Source organism: Pleurodeles waltl, chromosome 6 (assembly GCF_031143425.1).
Source record: "Pleurodeles waltl isolate 20211129_DDA chromosome 6, aPleWal1.hap1.20221129, whole genome shotgun sequence".
In the NCBI taxonomy this organism is placed as follows: Eukaryota; Metazoa; Chordata; class Amphibia; order Caudata; family Salamandridae; genus Pleurodeles; species Pleurodeles waltl.
The window spans coordinates 1,614,285,708-1,614,297,766 of record NC_090445.1 but is presented as its reverse complement, the minus strand read 5'-3'; positions in this window follow the sequence as shown (position 1 = coordinate 1,614,297,766).

Genomic DNA, 12,059 nt, shown 5'->3' with positions numbered 1-12,059 from the left:
CAACACCCTCACCCCGCTCAGGAAATCCTCCAACAACCACACCAGTACCAAGGCCATCTGGTTCACCGCCAACCTTCAGGCCTCCAAGCGGGAATGCCGGAAAATCAAGCAGAAGTGGCGCCACGAACCAACAGAGAGCAACCACGCAGCCCTCAAGACAGCCATCCGCAAGCACCACCAGCTCATCCGGACCAACACAAGATCATTCTACAAAGATCGCATTGACAGCAACGCCCACAACAGCAAAGAGCTCTTCAACATCGTCAAAGAACTCACCAACCCTAGGTCATGCTCCATTGACCCCACTCCATCGCAAGACCTCTGCTACTCCCCCGCCACTTTCTTCCATCGCAAGATCACGGAAATCCATGACAGCTTCAACTCCTCGCACGCCACAACCACCACGACCACCACCAACCCCAACGCACCCAACCACACCAACCTGATACTCTCCTGACCCACAGCAACGACGAAGACACAGCAAAAACCATGAGCACCATCCACTCCAGGTCTCCCTTCGACCCCTGCCCCCACCATGTTTTCAACAAAGCGAGCCCCATCATCGCCCCCCTACTCCACATGATCAACAGCTCCTTCGAGACCGCCACCTTCCCGGAGACCTGGAAGCATGCCGAAGTCAACGCCCTGTTAAAGAAACCCAAAGCTGACCCTGAAGACCTCAAGAATTACCGACCCATCTCCCTCCTTCCCTTCCTGGCGAAGGTCATCGAGAAAATCGTCAACAGCTAACTGACCTGCTTCCTAGAGGACAACAACACACTGGACATCTCCCAACCCATATTCCTTTGGAATCACAGCACCGCAACCAACGACATCAAGACTATGCTCGACAAAGGCGAAACCGCAGCCCTCATCTTCCTGGACGTCAAGACTTCCTTTGAGACCGTCTGCCACCACACCCTATGCACTCGCCTCTACAACGCCGGGATCCACCACAAGGCCCTGGACTGGATCACATCCTTCCTCTCTGGCAGAACTCAGAGAGTCCGCCTCCTTCCCTTCCTGTCGGAAGCCACCAAGACCATCAGCGGCATTCCCCAAGGGTTTTCCCTCAGCCCAACTCTATTTAACATCTACATTGCACCGCTCGCCAACATCGTTCGATCCCACAACCTCAACATCGTCTCCTACACAAACGACACCCAGCCTATCCTCTCACTCACCAAGGACCCCGCCACCGCCAGAACCAACCTCCACCAGAGACTACGGGGGTCATTACAAGCTTGGCGGCCGGCTACCGCCGCCCGCCAAGCACTAACCACTGTGCGGCCGCACTCCCGCAGACCCCATTATGACATCCCCACTGGGCCGGCGGGCGCAAACCAAGTTTACACCCGCCGGCTCAGCGGGGATGAAGCCGCAACATAGGAGCCGGCTCCTAATGGAGCCGGCGGTGTTGCGGCCGTGCGACGGGTGCAGTAGCACCCGTCTCGCTTTTCACTGTCCGCTATGCAGACAGTGAAAAGCTGCCCTGGGCTCTGTTATGGGGCCCCAGCACTGCCCATGCCACTGGCATGGGCAGTGCAGGGGCCCCCAGGGGCCCCAGGACACCCCTTACCACCAGCCTCTTCCTGGCGGTGCAAACCGCCAGAAACAGGCTGGCGGTAGGGGGGTCAGAATCCCCAGGGCAGCGCTGCCCTGGCGGATTATCACCGCCGGGGCTAAAACGGCGGGAAACCGCCGGCCCCGGCAGTGCAACCGCGGCGCTAACGCCGCGGTCGTAATACTGGTCTCCGTACCGCCAGCCTGTTGGCGGTACGGACGCCACATTACCCCTGGCGGTCTCGGACTGCCAGGGTCGTAATGACCCCCTACATGCCATTGCCAACTGGATGGAGAAGAGCCGCCTCAAACTTAACTTGGACAAGACAGAGAACCTCATCCTCGGCTCCAACCGCTCTGCATGGGACAACTCCTGGTGGCCAGCCACCCTAGGAACTGCACCTACACCCACGCAATCTAGGCTTCATCCTGGACTCATCGCTCACCATGACCCATCAAGGCAATGCCGTTTCAGCTTCTTGCTTCAACACCCTCTGCATGCTTCACAAGATCTTCAGATGGATCCCCATCAAAACAAGGACTGTCACCCATGCCCTCGTCAGCAGCAGACTGGACTACAGCAACGCGCTCTACGCAGGAACCACAGCCAAGCTCCAGAAGAAACTACAACATATCCAGAACTCCTCCGCATGCCTCATCCTCAACATCCCACGCCGCAACCACATCTCAGCCCACCTCAGAGACCTACACTGGCTTCCAGTCACCAAGAGGATCACCTTCAAACTCCTCATCCACACCCACAAAGCTCTTCACAACACGGGCCCTGCCTACTTCAATGAGCGACTCACCCTCCACGCTCCCACCCGCCAGCTCCGCTCTGCCAAGCTTGCCCTTGCTGCCGTCCCTCGCATCCATCGAACTACAGCCGGCTGCAGATCCTTTTCCCACCTCGCTGCCAAGACCTGGAACACCCTTCCCGCCCACCTACGACAGACCCAGGACCTCATGACCTTCAGGAAATGCTTCAAGACCTGGTTATTCGAGCAGTAGCAGATCCTTCCAACCCCCCCTTCCAGCACCTTGAGATCCTAGCGGGTGAGTAGCGCGCTTTACAAATGTTTGATTGATTGATTGGTGATTAGCCGCTGGGGGCAAGGGACTTTGGTGATGGCACGGCCCCTCTTCACCTGGACTGGTGGTGTGGCTGCTTGCTCCCAAAGGGGCAGAGGAGCGCGGGCCAGCAGTGGGAGCTGGAGGACACCGGCCCAAGCACCTGTCTGTGCTTACAATGATGAAGCGGTGTGTGCGGCGGATCAGGCCTGGCCTGGGGACTCCCGCGACTGTCAGACCATGAGGGGGGGGGGCCTGAGCAGTCCCTCCTGTGGTCCTACAGCCTTTCAGACCCCCCCCTGTCTTGACTGTTGTCTGGGGCCGGGGGGAAAGATGCCATGAGTGGGGTCTGCAGCTGCCTAGAAGAGGCCGCTGGTGGGCCTCAGGCCGCAAGGTGGACCCGTGGTCTATGGCTGTGTTTGGGCTGCTGAGGACGCACGGGCTGGTCCAGGACCCGCAGGGCACGTTGAGAACTGTCTGGTGCATGTGCCCTTGCTGGCCCTTAGCTGCCTGGGACCTATTTTGCCGGCCATGAGATCGAGACTTCCCAACTCCAACACCATTGAGGCCTGGCGGGAAGGGGCTGGACCATACGGGTGCGCCACAGATCTAGCCGCGCTTGTTGCACATTGGCCCCCGACATCATGGGGAAGGACAGGCAGGCAAAAACACCCTCCTCCCAAACCTGCGTAGACAATTTCACGACTCCAGCTCGGGCGCCTGGAGGTGGCGCTATGGGGCCCCTGTCCCAGTGGAGGAGAGCGAAGGTGACACCGATAAGATCCTATGTGCCATGCAGTCCTCCTAGGCAGTGGTTGAGAACAAAATTGGGGACATGAGAGTAGATTTGTCGCTACTGCGACAGGATCTTGACACAACATACCGAGGTAGAAACACGTGTGTCAACAGTGGAGGATGAGGACCATGATCTCAAGACCAAGGTCTCTGGACTCCTAACCTGCATGCATGAACTACAGCAATGCGCAAAGACGCCGAAAACCGCTCTAGGCGGAATAACCTGCGTTTCGTGGGATTTACGGAGATGACCAGGCGGGTCCTTGCCCCATCTAATTCCTGGAGGCGTAGATTAGATCATGGATGACCTCGGACAAACTGTCCGCATGGTTTGCCATTGCACGTGCCCATAGTGCGCTCTCGACCAAACCCCCACTCAGGCACCCAGCCAGGGCCTTTCTTGCCCACGTCATTTGATCTATCCTGAGCAATGTGGCTTTATGCCAACCCGCAGCACCAGACATTGGCTGCGAAGGCTCCATGTTGCTCTGGCACATAGACACGCACTCCCCTCTCCGCTGGCCCTCCTTCTAATCGACTTTGAAAAAGCGTTTGATACAGTGGACTGGGGATACTTGGAATTGGTCCTTCGGAAGGCAGGCCTGGGATGTCCATTCCGATGCATGGTTCAGCTAATATATCAAACACCGATGGCTCATGCCCTTGTAAACGGGATGCTATTGGAAGTCTTCCCCATCCAGCGAGACACTAGACAGGGTTGTCCCCTGCCCCTTCTCCTCTTTGCCCTAGCCATAGAACCATTCACACAAATGATTTGTCAAGATGCCTTCCTGGAAGGATGGCGATGGGTGGGAGGTAAGGAGGACCGCATTGCGCTTTAGGCCGTTGATGTTCTGCTTTACCCATCACAACCAGAGATGAGCGGCCCTAGGTGTCTCCAATTGCTGCACATCTTCGGAGAGGCCTCCGGCCTTAAGATGAATTTCAAGAAATCTCTATAGGTCCTGCTCTTGGTGTCTTGCACTTTGGTTGACTGGCACACGACCATTCCCATCCGGCATTTAAGCTTTACGTACCTTGGCATGAAGGTGGCACTTGACCCGTCTATGACCTAGGACCTTAATAGTACCCCTCTTGTCCGCAAGGTGAAAGCAGAGCTTGGAAAATGTCAGACCCTACAGCTAAACATCATGGGCCACATAGCACTCTATAAAATGCTTGTCCTGCTGCGCTTCCTATATGTTCTCCAAAATATCCCCCTCTGGCTTCCCAGCCACTGGTTTCAGGAGAGCAATGCTATAGCTCGCTCCTTTATATGGCGCAATGGCTGGTGGTGCCTATCCTGGAACACTTGCCAACGTGGTGTATACAACAGTGGTCTAGCTATGTCTAATTTATACTTCTATTATCTAGCAGTGCAGGTACTCACCATCAACGAATGGCTCACAGGGGGATGGGATGACCCAACCTACCGCTTAGAACTGTCCACAACGGGGTTCTCGCATCTTGTGGACCTGCTCTACGTGAGTCCCATTCCCGAAGACCATGCCAGAGGTCACCAGCCAGGTCCTGTATGTTTGGCGGGTGGCCCAAAGTCACACAGGGTGGTGGGGCTGGGTTACCCAGCATACTCCTCTATGGCAGGGAACATGGTTATGAGAGGTTACCAACTTAGAAGGCTTTACACGATGGGACACCATAGGCATCACAGTAGTGGGAGATGTCTGGGAGGTTAAACACATGATGTCCTTTCATCAGCTCCAGGAGACCTATGCACTGACCCAGACACAATTTCATATGTTTTTACAACTAAAACACGCATTGCGTGCCCATGTTAACAATGATGCCAATATACCCAAATTCAGCCCTATGGAGGCAAAGGTAATGATGGGAGCTCTGGGCACGGGGGGATCTCCCAAATCTACCTCTCCCTTGTACTGAATGCCTCACCACCTCTCCAGCCTCTACGGGCTCGCTGGGAAACTTGGATTGGCCCCTTAGACGAAGAGGACTGGTGGGAGGCTCTGATGGTGCTGCATGTCCTCGCAATCCCAGCGAAATTATGTATGGTGCCAATGTACTATCTACATTGTGCCTATCTGACCCTGGCCCGACTCGTTCCCGCCGGGCTCAGACTGAATTCTCAATGCAACAGATGCTCTTGCGCGTCAGGGGACTTCTTCCATGTGGCATGGTCCTGCCCCAAGATTCAACGATATTGGAAGCACATCCTAGATGAACTCTCCACACTGCTGAATCTCGCTCTGGAGCCCTCTCCCAAAGTGGCCCTTCTGGGGGTGATGGAGAACGTGGGGGAGCTTCCGGGTGACATGAACACTTGTGGGCATGGCCCTTCTTATTGTCAAAAGGGACATTGCTGGGTACTGGGCGTCCCAGACCCTCCCCTCGTTACAGCAATGGAGGAGGGGAATGTAATGGTGTGCCCAAATGGAATGGCCCTTTTACCAGGCACGGGATGTGAGAGGAAATATCATAAGATCTGGGATGCCTGGTTGGGCCCTATCTGTAACTGAGCATGAACACTTTACTCGATATATGTATCAATGGACCGGATACCCTGTGAGTTTATACCTAAATGTGATTCTGAGACAATGAAATGTGTCTTCCTGAATGCACCATGTTGTTCTATATAGAAATCAATAAAAGTTGGTTATCAAAAAAATACACAATTACTACATAGACTATAAAATAAAAACACAAAAAATACATACAAATTATGTCACAGTTAAAATATGAACATTACTAATATTCAAAAATATTAGTCTAAATATAAAATACATACAGAATATGTCAAAAATGAAATGAGAATGTTACCAATGTTCAAAAATATTACTGTAAAAATATTTATGAATTTCTATAAAAATTGCAACCTTAACAAAAAGGGAAAAACAGTTAAAATTCTATGTCCAAACTATTAAAGGGGAAAAAATGCGAAAAACAAGCAATTATACTCCATTAAAATAGACAATGAAAATAAAATCATAAAAACAAAATTAACACTCCAATATCACCATAAAATTCTTCTAAAAAGTGCTAATATTTGGAAGGAACAAAATCTACTATTACCACTCCAACCTTAGAAACAATAGGGAAAGTGTTGGAATTTGGAGGGTTCAACTTTACTTTTTTTACTTTAACCTAAGCAACAGTAGGAATACTGTTATACTTTGGAGCGGTCAAATTTTGTTACTCCCACTCAAACTAAGGAGCACTAGGGAAAGTATTAGAATTGGAGGGGTAATATTTGCTAATCCCATTCCAATCTAAACAAAAGTGTGGAAAGAGTTTGAGGGGAGGGCAAGGGAGTGGAGAGGTGTCAGATTTACTATTCCCACTCCAGCCTAAGAAGCAGTAGAAAAGTGGTTAATTATCCAATTACAATAAAAAAGTAATTACATTTTATAGAGGGTCCCATAGAGTTGTGGAGGGAATCTTACATTGTCCCCATTTTGGATAGAAATGCCCCTGCAAATAACTGGCCCATCTTGCTGCTTGATGCTCCTGGCAAATTTTTGGGAAGGGTAATCCTGGCAAAAATTAGAAGATTGGGCAATAGAAACATTGCTCTTTTCAGAAGTTCAATACGAGTTTCGTCCGGGCTTAGGAACCACTGAGCAGGCCCTTACTCAATCCCTGATTTTAGAGAAATATGTCAAGGCCAGGAGAGGAGCCAAACATATGGTGCTCATGGATCTCTCCTGTGCCTTTGACTTAGTGGACAGCCACATATTATGGGATATCGTACAGCAGGCTGGGATTTCCCCCCCCCCCCATATTGCATATTATAAAAAGCCTTTACAGTGGCTCCTATATGAAGATACGTTATACACAACAAGGTGACCTTACGTCTCCAATTAGAGTCATCCGTGGTGTCAGACGGGCTGTACACTGGCCCCTCTTTTATTTTTAGCATACATCAATGCACTGGACACTTTTTTAATCTCCTGTACGTCTGATGTCCCCAAAATTGGATCTGGCCAAGTTCCCGTACTTCTGTAGATGGAGTTTTAATCACATGGACAGCAAATAGGCTATAATCTCTTTTATACGGTTTTAAATTTTCCTAATAAATTAAAACTTAAGGTGAAACACACTAAGGGGAATATTTACAAGCCCCTAGCGCCAGCTTGGCCACCATAGCAACATTTTTTATGCTAAGGCAGTTCTAAGGTGGCTTTTCCCCCATGCCATAGTTACAAAGTGGTGCAATACTTTCATTGAGCCACTTTGCAACCCCTTGCTCCACGTTATGCCTGCATCAGTCATAATGTATGCAAGGGGGCGTTTTGACGTAGGGAGGCCCGAAAAAATGGCACAGTGAAATTTAGATAGTTAACTGCACCATTTTGTTCTGTCATTTTTAAACCCTGCTCAGAGCAGGCTTTAAAATGACGCACCCATTTAAATCAGTGGGCCTCCCTGTGCTTTCCTGCACTAGCGTCAAATCTTTTGCTGCTAGTGCAGCAAAGCGCCACAATAGCGCCAAAAATATTTACGCTATTATCCTAACGACTGCCATGGTATGCCATATTGTAAATACAACACAACCATGTTTTTCTTAGTTGGGGCTGGCTCGATGCAAGAAAACTGGCACATTGGGACAGATGCTCCACTTTCTTGTAAATATGCCCTAAATGTTATGTTACGACATGTGGTCCAAAAAACACTTTTTCGAAAAACCTCCAAATTGGAGAAACCCCAATCTTGAAGGTGAAATATTTTAGTTACTTGGGCATTCTGTTAAATGAAAATATGCTATGGAATAGGCTAATAACTCAGAGATCACAAACAATGGAAGCTTCATGTGAATCAGTTTTTAGGTTTGCTAAGAAACTAGGACATAAACCTCCAAAGGAAATGATGGTACTTTATAAAAGTAAATGCAGGTTAGTAGAGGGTGGGTTTATGAGGTTATACAACACTTAAGCCCTTAGAGGTGGTGGAGAATCATTTCTTAAACAGGCTGCTGGGGACCTCAAAATCCACCCCTAGTCTTATAACCAATAGTGAATTGGGTCCAGGATATTTGTAAGGTTCAATAGTCCTGGCCCCCATTCTGTTGTGGATCAAAATTCGTTCCTCTCAAGCGAGAATTGGGCTTTTCAAGCAAGATAGTGGAGGACTGCCTTGTGCTTGAAAATAGGACAGCCATTTCATGGCTTGACTATGTACAAATGCCCTAAAAGCTTTGGGATTGAGTTATCTTTTCGATGATCCAGGTAAAATTAATTCACTTTCAAAGTGTTTTGTTAACAAAATGTTTTTTGCACATAAAATATGTTTTGAGGTTATTTTAGCATTTATACAGGCACATTACTTAGCTCTGGCCTGAGGCCTGTGCCCTCTCACCTAGTTACATTTTGCTTTTATTCGTTTTATTATTTTAGCAAAGCTTCATTTTAGTGGTGATTTCTTTCTTTTATCAGTTGTCCTTCCATGCAGAATTTGTAATTCATTTATTTGCCTGACATTTTCATCCTGTGCTCAACCCAAGGCTGTAGACGTTATTTACCGGGTATTGCTAGTCCAAAGGGAACATTGTGTACCCTACACAGACAAATATGTGTTGTCATGTCAGGGCAGTTCTTAGAACAACAGTAATGTTATTATAAAACATCACACTGCCCACAACATCTTAGAGGGGACATTCTGGCCAGCTTGCCATCTCATTCTGCACATTGTTGCAGTTTCTGCCGAACCCTTTTGGTTCCTCTTCGTCTAAGTGGGAGGACTCCCAGCAGACTAACAGACCTCTTCTTTACCTCTGAGCATAGGTATGGGCATTGGGTTTTCTTCCCAGGGCCAGAAGGGCAGATTAGGGTTACCACTGCTTTTGGCTCTCATGTAGAAACTTAGTAGTGTAGGTAGTGATGTTAGACACGCAATTTGTGACAATATGGTGGGACTCTTCTTGTGTTTCACTTTCCTGCTTACTGCTGTAATAATGTTGTGTTTCATTATCTTCATAATCACAATTCATGCCTTTTTACATAGAACTCTATTGCTTCAATAAAACGTATTGAACCAAGATCCTGCTTCTGTTTTGTCTTTGCATGTATGAGGCACATGTAACTGAGAGAAAGGGGTATGATCTGTTCTACCACGACTTCCCTGAAGAGTCTGAGTGTCATGCAATAGGCTGCCTCAAAGGTGAGGTGCTGCAAGCCAGAAAGAGTTAGGACAACAGCTGCCACACGGCGTGGGATCAGACTCAGTCCGCAATGCCCGGTGATGCTGCCTCCCAAAATCCAGCAGTCTTGTTATCATAGCAAGAGTCTATGACAAAGGATATGAGGATCCTAACTGTACTTGAATTGGTAAAGTTCCAATCTTATATGCCACTTATAACAACTCCAGACATGAAACCTTATCTAAACTGAATAAAAGTACTGGAATTTAGATTTTATCTTACGTGGTAAATGGGGAACATGATACATTATTTAGTGGCCTTCCCTGTAATGGGGATTTAGTTTTCTACTCTGCCGTACTGTCCATGTGATGGGTGGTCACATCAGACAACCAAGGACTTTATGTTATTTTGCACTTTGTATACAACTTTTAGACTATGCTTCCTCTGTCCAATTCTCCCGGGAAGATCCTTTTATAATCACCAGGGAGGTTTGTTCTTTTTACAGCGCTTGGAGACACCTGTGACATGCCAGTCATGTTTGAATGTTATTTCTCAAGCACTGAAATTAAGGGTAAAATATGCATTGTGACCTGTCAATATGTGATATATGAATATGATTGAGGGGGCAAATCCTTCTTTTGATTTTACTGATCTGTGATGATTTTATATTAAATTTTATCATGCTGGTGGAGGGCAGTGTAGTGTACTAGACTGATTTTAATGTGTGATGTAATTTGGAAGAATTTTGTAGTTGTGCTTTTTTAGTCATTTTGGCCGAATAAGGAATGATGATCATGATAGTGATGATGAATTAACAATTTACAAAAAGCAATTATTGAATAACGTATCATTTAAATAAAAATAAACAAATAAATATGAGCTAAATAGATATTTTGAATACTTACTAACCCTTCTCCTCTGCAAACGCTACAACCCACCAATAAATATAAAAAATGAAATAAACTCACAAATGGCACTTTAAAATATTACCAAACAATATAAACTATAATCTATATTTTTAAAAAAAGGATATTAAACACTTTAAAACACAATGGGGGTCATTCCGACCCCGGCGGGCAGCGGGCGCCGCCCGCCATAAGACCGTACCGCGGTCAAATAACCACGGCGGTCATTTTGACTTTCCCACTGGGCAGGCGGGCGACCGCCAAAAGGCCGCCCGCCCAGCGGGAAAGCCCCAGCAACGATGAAGCCGGCTCCGAATCTAGCCGGCGGAGATGCTGGTGTGAGACGGGTGCAGTGGCACCCGTCGCAATTGTCACTGAAAATCTTAATGGGGCCCTGTTAGGGGGCCCCTGCAGTGCCCATGCCAGTGGCATGGGCACTGCCAGTGGCATGGGCAATGCAGGGGCCCCCAGGGGCCCCACGACACCCGTTCCCGCCAGCCTCTTCCTGGCGGTGTAAACCGCCAGGAACAGGCTGGCGGGAAGGGGGTTGGAATCCCCATGGCGGCGCTGCTTGCAGCGCCGCTGTGGAGGATTCCCTGGGGCAGGGGAAAACCGGCGGTTTCCTTTTCTTACCGCGGCTTTACCGCCGCGGTCAGAATTGCCCCTGAAGCACCGCCAGCCTGTTGGCGGTGCTTCCTCCGTCCCCGGCCGCCAGGGTCAGAATGACCCCCAATATGCAGTATTCTGTGCCAAGATATTGTCTTCGTCACAATATTCATGCCAATATTTGTGTCAGACACTATTTTTTACATGATATTACCGCCGTGCACCCTCAGCTCAACATTTAATATAAAAAATAATGCTCATGAGCTGTGCAGGGACCCTTTATACTGCTTGGAATAACATCACGAGTTCCACGATATTCATTAATGTATACACTGTACAGAAATACAGCCACATTAATTTACTCATAAGTTGAACAGTGTTTTCCATGTGCTGGTGCAGCAAGTGCGTGTATCTCAGGTCACACGTGTTTCTGGAGTTTTGTCTGTCACCAGCAGAGAGTTAAAAAAAAGTTGAATTTTAGGTGCCTGATATGGTGCCCATCATCTCTCGTGTTAAGTAGCACTCCTGAGAGGGGCGTGGCCAGGATGGCGACCAGAGCGGACGCTAACTAGTGAGCTCTGTTCTCAGCCTGATAAGCCTCCTGCAGTTTACCCCACCCGGACTTCCCTGGTGCCTGCAAATGTGATCGGGGCGATCCCGCGGAACACAGGAAGGCACTGCTGGGACGTGATCTGCTCACCACGAATGCCGGCGTGGCGGAGCCATGAGGCCTTGTAGTTCAGAGTGCTGGCCGGAGAGAGGAGGTGGGGCCCGGCGGTGGAGGAACCAGTGTGGAGTCGCGCGGACGACTAGTGACCAGACATTCTAGGGGCACCCCCACGAACCTGCGGGTGCCAGTGCGAGGGCGGTGCAGCATGACAGCGGGCCTCCCTGGCACCGAAGGATCCGACGATTGCGATGGGCTTGTCTGATGGCGGATGAAGCGCATTCCGCGTAGAACGCTTACACGGCCTGGTGGCCGGCCTGAGATCAACGTGAACTGAACT